Source organism: Brassica napus, chromosome C9, assembly GCF_020379485.1.
Source record: "Brassica napus cultivar Da-Ae chromosome C9, Da-Ae, whole genome shotgun sequence".
NCBI classification, from domain to species: domain Eukaryota; kingdom Viridiplantae; phylum Streptophyta; class Magnoliopsida; order Brassicales; family Brassicaceae; genus Brassica; species Brassica napus.
Genome location: NC_063452.1, coordinates 40,118,851 through 40,128,358, shown reverse-complemented (window position 1 = coordinate 40,128,358; position 9,508 = coordinate 40,118,851).

Sequence of the window (9,508 nt, the reverse complement as noted above, 5' to 3'; positions counted from 1 at the left end):
ACACGCAGATTTTGCTACAAATATTCGGAATGTCTATCTTGGGTTATGCACCGATGGATTTAGTCCATTTGGAATGTCTGGTAGACAATATTCTTTGTGGCCAGTCATTCTTACGCCGTACAATTTACCGCCGGATATGTGCATGGAACAAGAATTTCTATTTTTGACCATATTAATCCCTGGGCCGAAGCATCCAAAACGGTCTCTTGATGTTTTTCTTCAACCGTTGATAGAAGAGCTAAAGCAATTGTGGTCAGAAGGGGTGAGGACGTACGATTGTTCCTTGAAAAACAATTTTACGATGCGAGCAGTTCTGCTGTGGACGATAAGTGATTTCCCTGCTTATGGGATGTTGTCTGGCTGGACAACACATGGAAGATTATCTTGTCCATATTGTCTTGGATCGACGGATGCTTTTCAACTGAAGAATGGTAGGAAGAGTTGTTGGTTTGACTGTCATCGTCGCTTTCTTCCACTTGCCCATCCGTACAGAAGAAATAAGACATTGTTTCGGCACAAAAAAATTGTCAGAGACGGTCCTCCTCCATATCTCACCGGCCAGCAGATCGAAGCAGACATTGATTATTACGGAGCTCAGGAAACAGTTAAAGTTGGAGGAAATTGGCATGTTCCTGGAAATATGCCTGATGGATATGGTGTGTCTCACAATTGGCATAAGAAGAGTATATTTTGGGAGCTACCCTATTGGAAGGATCTTCTCTTACGCCACAATCTGGATGTCATGCATATTGAGAAGAACTTTTTTGAGAACATCATGAATACATTACTTAACGTCCCTGGGAAGACAAAAGATAACAAAAAGTCAAGGATGGACTTACCTGATATTTGCTCAAGAAGTGAGTTACATATCAAGAGCAATGGAAACGTTCCTGTTCCCATCTTCCGGTTGTCATCAGAAGCCAAAACAACCTTGTTTGACTGGGTTGCATCAGAAGTTAAGTTTCCTGATGGTTATGTTTCAAATCTGTCAAGATGTGTTGAACGAGGTCAAAAGTTCTCCGGAATGAAGAGTCATGATTGTCATGTGTTTATGCAACGACTACTTCCATTTGCTTTTGCCGAGCTCCTTCCAGCAAATGTCCATGAAGCACTTGCAGGTAATTATAAAACGTTAATATATATACATATGTTATGAAATGTTATTAATTTGATTACTTTTGCAATATACAGCCATCGGCGCTTTTTTCAGAGATCTCAGCACACGTACGTTCAAGGAAGAAGTCATCGAACAACTTCATCATAACATTCCGATCATATTGTGCAACCTGGAGAAGATATTTCCTCCTTCATTTTTTGACGTCATGGAGCATCTAGTTGTCCACCTACCGTATGAAGCATTGCTTCGTGGACCTGTTCACAACGGATGGATGTATCCGTATGAGCGACAGATGAAACATTTGAAGGGGAAAGCAAGAAATCTTGCAAAGGTGGAAGGTTCAATAGTTGCGGGAAGTTTGACAGCCGAAACATCTAACTTCACATCATACTACTTTGCTCCAACTGTTCGTACGAGGAAAAGAGTTCCTAGAAGATATGATGATGGTGGAGTACCGACATCATATCCAATTGATGGTGTTCCTGACATTTTCTGCGAAATTGCACGGTTTGGTGGTAAAACGAAAGAAGTATGGTGGTCATGTGAAGAGGATAAACATAGTGCCCACACTTATATTCTGCTCAACTGCGAGGATGCAGTGACCCGTTACTTTGAAAGGTAAATATTTTTGTGAATGTTAATTATATGAATTGCAGTTAATTATGTATGACTTGATTATTTGTTTAATTTGCAGCATGTTTGTATCTCAAGTTGAAGAAGCAATACCAGGAATATCTGCAACTGATGTGGACACACGTAAAGATAAGCACTTTGTCAAGTGGTTAAAATCACAGGTACGTAATATATCTCATACATTGATTAATTAAGTAAGTGTTTTGATACTTCAATATTAATTAAGAATAACTGCTTTTGGCAGGTTGATTATGACGATCCTTATTATCCCGTATGGTTTCACGAATTGGTTCAAGGTCCAGTTGCAAAGGTCACCACATCACCTATGTATTTCACACGAGGATTTACCTTTCACACATACGAGTATGGGAGACATCGGGCAACGAGTAACTACGGAATATGTGTGAAAGGTGAAACGGACTTTTACGGGATCTTGCAGGAGATTATTGAAGTGGAATTTCCGGGGTTATTGAAGCTAAAATGCGTCCTCTTCAAATGTGAATGGTTCGATCCTGTTGTGAACCGAGGGATTCGGTATAACAAATTTGGTGTTGTGGATGTCAATTTTGGGAGAAGATACAACAAATTTGAGCCTTTCATTTTAGCTTCACAAGCCGAGCAAGTAAGCTTCCTTCCTTATCCTCGGCTTCGAACTTCCGGGATAAACTGGTTAGCTGCTATCAAAATTACACCTCGTGGACGCATTGTCGCTGGAGAAGAACCGCCCTTGCAAGAAGAAGACGCTATCAATGAAGTTGAGGTACCAGAACAACCAACTGATGAAATCCTTTTGATCGACCCGCAAAACTTTCAATATGAAGATATTCCCGAAGATGCGACAGATGAAGCACGTGAAGACGAGTTCGAGAGAAGCGACGATGATGATTGTAATGATAGTGATGAGAACGAAAACGATTTAGAGTGATGTAATATTGATGAGAACGAAAACGATTTAGAGTGATGTAATATATGTCTCTGATGTTGTATTTCTCTATTGTAACGTATGTTTAAAGAAATATTGTTTTTTTACCATCCTAATGTATGTGTAACAAATGTTGTTTTATATAATATGTATTTGTGTTAATTTTAAAAAATTATTTGGAGTTTTAGGGTTTTAGAGTTTAAGTTGGAGAAAGAGCACAAAGTAGTAGAGAAGAAGAGATATGATGTTAGATGATATGTGACTTTGGGGTTTAGGGATTTCATTCTCGGTGTTTAGGGTTAAGCGTTGTAAAATCGTCGTAAACCGATGTTTCCACGTAATTTCGTCGTAAATGAAAAAACGCGGGCCTGGTAACTTCATCGTAAACGTGGGCCTTGTAAATTCGTCGTAAACCGACGTTTCGACGTAATTTCGTCGTAAATCGAAAAACGCGGGCCTGGTATCTTCGTCGTAAATAAAAAAACGCGGGCCTGGTAACTTCGTCGTAATGTTACGTCGCGTTTACGACGAAACATTTTTTATATATTGGGACGCCGAGACGAGGCTGCCTCGTCCATTCCTCCTAAACTCCTCTCCTCTCCCTAATGTACATTATCTTCCCTCCTTCTTTTTTTTTTTTTAAAGTTAGTTTAGGTTATTAATTAGTTAGGTAATTAGTTTAGGTGATTATTTAGATAATTAGTTTAGGTGATTAGTTAGATGACGGAATCCTATAGTTTAGGTGATTAGTTAGGTAACGGAATAATTTTTTAATTATGTCGTCATAATTGATTAAATTTATTTAAATTTTTTTTAGATGGCTCCTAGAAGGAAACCAGCAGCACCTACTTATGCCCAGTTGTTTGGCGATGGTTCCGGTACATCTTCTTCCGGTCCATCGTCTTCCGATGCAGTTCCAGACTCTCAGACTTCTCAGAGAGTTTTTTCGAGTCCTCCTCTTCCACCGCAGATGCCTCCACCTCCTCCTCCAGCGGCTGCACCTGAGCCTGTCCCAGAAGGTGCAGTTCATCCGGATTTGCGTGTGCCTTCATATGCTCCCTTCGCGAGATATACGGTGGAGGATTTGCTTGCCCAGCCTGGACGGGAGGGTTTGGATGTTCTAGACCCCGATAGACCCCGAGGAACTTATTGGTAAGTTATTAATTTTTATTACTTTAAAATTTAATTAATTTTTATTTTGTAACGGTTAAATTGTTTTTTTTCAGGTTTGGGGCTAACAACCGTGTTAGCCGGAGCGTTTCGGCGACGATTAAGGGTTACTACGACGGGGCATACCCGAACTGGAGCAAGACACCAAATCACGTTAAGATCACGTGGTTTAAATGTTTTGCGGTAAGATTTTTAAATTTAATTAAATTTTCACTTTTAAATATATATATATTTTTTTTAATATTTATTATTAATTGTAATTTTTTCAAAATTTTTATGTTTCAGCAAAAGTGGCATTGGTCTTTGGGAATCACCGAGAGGGTGAAGGCGGAATTCGTTGCAAAGGCAAAGATACGCCTCTGCAACACAGTCTCTGATTGGAAGGACAAGTGGGAGATCTACGGGTATGAGGGAAAGCCCACTGAGCTCACGACGGATGTGTGGGATGGCCTCATCGCCTATTGGGAGCACCCCTCTTCGATCAGAAAGGCCAATTCGTGCTCGGCTTCTCGAAGGACGAAGGATAAAGATGGTCATTTGCCCATGCTTCACAGAACCGGACAAAAACCTCATGCAGGAGTCCGTCTAGAAGCTGTAAGTTTTGTTTTAAATATATATTTTAAAATATTCAATTAATATAATTTATAATATTTAATTTAATTTTTTTTTGTAGTTCGAGAAGACGGGAGTCTTACCTTCTCTGTCTGACCTATTCAAGATGACTCACGCCACATCCGACGGAGTTTTTGTGGATCCTGCATCTGAGAAACTCTTCCGAACAGTGGCTGGTCGGATTGAAGAACGGGAGACGCAACTAACCCAGGAGTCTCCCGATGGATTACCAGTCACATTGTCCACCCAAGAGGTCGACAGAATCTTCGAAGAGGTAACTTAAAATTTTAGTTTACATTATTTTAAATATTTTAACATAATTAACTATATTAATATATGTTTTGATTTTATAGGTGGCTCCTAAAAAGAAGGGACGGATAGTCGGTATAGGCTCTGTTAACGAAGTTGCAAGGGCAACTTCGTCATACACTTCGAGACGGGATGAAGAGACTGCTCAGATGAAGGCTCAAATGGATAGCCAGAAGGCTCAAATGGATAGCCAGCAGGTTCGTTTAGACTCTCTTGAGGATTTGCTAGACGTGATGGCCGTGGGAAACCCGGTTATGCAGAGAATGTTGAGTGAGAGACGAGCCGCTCTTGGAATGCCACCACGAGATCCCCAAGAGTCCGATCCAACCCGTCAACAGCCGAGCAACCCCACCAACTACTTCGACAATATGTAGTTTTTTTTTTCTGTTTGTATTATGAATTTAAATATTATTGTATGACTTTTTAAAAATATGTTTTCCAATTTCATATTTTGTTTTAAAATTTAAATTATTTTAAATTCTGAATATTAAATATAAATTAAAATCTATTATATACTAATTAATAATAATATAATAAGAAACGATGTAAACTCCTCGTAAACATTACATGGAGTTTACATCGAATGTTTACGAGTGATTAACATCGAAATATTTACGAGGATTTTACATCGAAATGTTTACGAGTGATTTACAACGAAAGTATTTACGTGTGCTTTACATCGAAATAATTACGTGGGATTTACGACGAAGTCTTACGTGGCGTTTACGACGAATCATTTTCCTGCGCTTTACGAGGAATATATTTCGTCGTAAACGTAACGAGTCGTTTACGATGAAACCTCCGTTACGATGGACGTTTAACAACGAAACGTCTTTCGACGTTAATTCGTCGTAACACCCCGTTTACGACGAATTTACAACGAATACTGCCCTAGTAAAAAATATGTTTTCTTGTAGTGAAGGGGCAAAATCACCAAAAATAGATTTGCCCATATTTTTTCAAAGTTATTTTTTGAAACTTTTTTCAAATTAAAGAATGTCTTCATAAATATATAATTAGGCTTCCTGGATGTAACTTATATGTCTATTTAGGAAGACCTTTGTAAATGTTTATGACATCTTTCCAAATATTAGAAAATCATTTCTAAAAATTTCTAAAGTATGTATTTACATATTTTGATTTTCATTTATACAACATTTATGAATGTTTGCCTAAATTTCATAAATATCGTATACATATTTAGAAATATTTCGTAAATCTTAGAAAATATTATATATTCAGTAATATTTTTCTAGATATGAATATAAGTCAAATTCAAAAAGATATCATAACTTTAGAAAAATGTTACACATATTCAAGAATATCCTACTAAATAGACATAAATTCATATTTGGGTTAATCATAAATATATCTTACAATACTAAAAGTTATTAATACTCAATGTTCAAACTGTCCACGTCGGATTGGAAATTCAGACCAATCAGAAGACATTATTTTGCCATATCACAACAACTTCGTCAAGTAATTGGACCTTCGTGTGGTGTCTAAAAATTAAATCATGGCCCATGTAAAACCCAACTACCAAAGGTCTATCTCCTAAGCATCTATCAATATGACTCTTCCAGTTCGTCTTCTACGTCTCCATTTCCCTTAATCGTCGTAACAGACCCCCTGATCAATCAATTATGCTCTTCAATCCCTTCATTCTCCTCCTATATAAATCACTGAATCTAAACCTAAATTCAGAAAAATTGGAAACCTCCACGGAAAGAGATCACGCTATAACCCCTGTTTGGGAAGGCGCTAGGCGCTAGTCGGACGGTCGGGTTGGGCCTAGCGCCTAAAGAGAAAATCGAAGATTAATCGGAAATTATGCGGGGCGGAATTTTTAGATTGTTTACTATGTTATAAAACATGTTAATCTTTAATTGTGTATAACATTAATACATTTTCATGTTTAAGGTCGTATAAAACATACAAATAGAATATATAAACTTAATATAGTGTAATTTTCATCAAAATTATGAATATAAATGATATTTATAAATTTTAGATCAAATAAATAAATAAAAATATTATTAAAAATAAAATAAAAAGTAAAAAAAAATAATTAAAAAATAGATTAGGCGGCCACCTAGGCGGCTAGGCGGTCATTTAGGTGGTCTAGGCGGAGAAAATCAGATATCCGATTTTTTTAACCGATTTGGCATAAATCGGGGCGGAAGAGTGACGCGTAGCGCCCAAGCGGCTGCCTAGGCGGCTAGGCAGCCGATTTTTAGAACAGGGGCTATAACCATGAAGTCTGCTAAATCCACCCGAAAGGTGGGAGTGTGCAATATTTTGTGCCTTATGTCGATTATATGATTTGATTTTTGATTGAATTTGTATATAGAAATTTTTTCTGTCTATTATTATTGTTTGTTTCTGATGGCTGTGTATATTAGGTTATGCAGTGTGTTCAGGGGGGAGAAGATAAATTGAGTTATATTTAGTTATGTACAGCATCATGAATCACAGTGCATGGACCAAGATTGCTTAGTCTCATGGAGCCAACATAACCAAACTGATAAAGAGGAAAGAAGGCTGATCATCAGCAGGACTCAAGGTTTGACAATCACTCACTCGAAGCACTCATGATCTCTTTCATGTTGATTATACAATATATGTTGCTATCTGAGCGTTTTTATTTTTCTGTCAATAGAAGTCTCGATGAGTCAACTTATGGAAGGACAACAAAAAGAGAGTACACCAGAGACCAAATGGATTACTAAAAAAATTATGAAGCAACAGAAATGTACCAGTTGGAACTACAAAGAGGCAAGAGCCACAAGAGGAATGTTTATATATGAAATAAGAACACGTTAGGGAGAAGAACCGCAGAAGGTGTAAACGGCAAAAGAGAGAAGGGGATCATACGTGACAGGTGGGGATAAAGTTTTTTCTTGTGGGATTCCATAATGGAGTTACTATATCATAGATTTTTCTTGAGGGTTAATGGTTTGGGTTTTGATGAACAGGTGGGGATACGAGAACTTCATGAGGCATTCGTTGAAGCTATTAATCAGCTCGGCAGTAGTATCTTTGTATAATCGTGTTTCTTTCTTTCACAGAAGAACCTCAAGAGAAGATGATATCGATCGAATGCATCAAATCTAACTGCATAACAAACCTGAAATATTTTCTTCGTATTTGTTTAGAAATTTGATTGTTATATGGTCACTTACTTATATGTGTTTTTCACTCTTCCTTTACCAGGAGCACTGAGATCACAAAAGTTCTAAGGCTACAAAATGGAAGTTCACAAACATCTCCGTGAGCAGCTCGAGGTAATGAGTCACTGGTTACATCGACCAGCTCGACTTAAGTTTTCTCAATTTAAATGGGTGAGACTATGTGATATGCAATAAGTCATATGTTTATGTGTGTGTCGTAGACTCTTACCATATGGCGTTTCCTCGATTCTTAACTTGAAACATGGATTAGGGAAGACGGTTTTGGATCTGGTGTAGAATATTATGGATCCAGGTTTCTCTGTGAAACTGAATGGTCATGACTCATGTTCAGTTCTCCTCAAATAGCAATGCTGAGTTGAATGATCTTCTTTCGAATACTTCTGAGTTCAATTTGACAAAATATTCAGCAAAATGGACGCAGCTCTCGCCGCTGGAACTGGAATCGATGTACTGTTCTCCACGTACCTCAGATTTATCGGCAAATCCACGTACCTCAGATTTATCGGCAAATCTACAACCATTTCTGATATCTCTGTTGAATTGCAGGTTATGACTTTGAAGGAAAGAGACACAGATTAATCTCTGAGGAAGCAAAAGCCACAACCAAATTCTTTATTTCCTGATCTCAAACATCTGTGGTTTGAATGGTAACCAAGGGAACGAAGAGGAACAATGCATTCCTTGATGTTCCTCAAAAATGTTACCATTCGTGAAGAATATTTTTTCCTCTTCATTCCTTCTCATTCCCATTTTTGTAGAGAATTGTAATGCAAATTTGTTCTTTGTTAATTTTGATAAGGAACTCTCGTTCCCAAAATTTTATTCCTATTCATTCTTTTCCTAATCATTCCTAATGTTCTTTGATGGTTACCAGTCACACCCCTGATATCTTATGTAAATTATATGTCTCTTTCATAACCTGAAGAAAATATAAATTGTTTTGGTGTTGTGTGAATAAATATTCTTTTTAGTTTTTACTGCATGTGATGGTTGAGAAAAAGATAACACGATTTGTGATGTGGAATGATCAACATATTTTAATGATACAACAATTAGCGATGCAGTAAGTAATTCATATTTATTTTACTATTCGGATAATATTTGTGATTTTGTTGACTCTTCACGTCTTTATAAATGAAATTAGAAGTTGCACATATAACAAATTAAGGATCCGATTAGTAACTATAGAAAATTTGGATGTTAAAACTTTGGCTGTTAGTTTAAATTTTATTAAAATTAAATTGGTAGTTAAAATTATAGAAGTTTTGAATAATATTTAAAATATTTTATGTAAAAAATAAAATTATACTACTATTAAAAAATTAAATATATATGATTGTAAAAATAGTACAATATGGATCTCAAATGAACAAGAAAAAAATTCAATGATTAATTTGTCAATCTTAAATTTTAATAAAATTGTTACAAACTTAAATAAAGGATTTAGTTACAAAGAGAAAAAAAATGAAGTTGCAAAAGTCACATAATGTAGGCTTTAAGAAAAACAACACAAAAGATAAGAGAGAAATTTATAATCACCTTAGATACTTT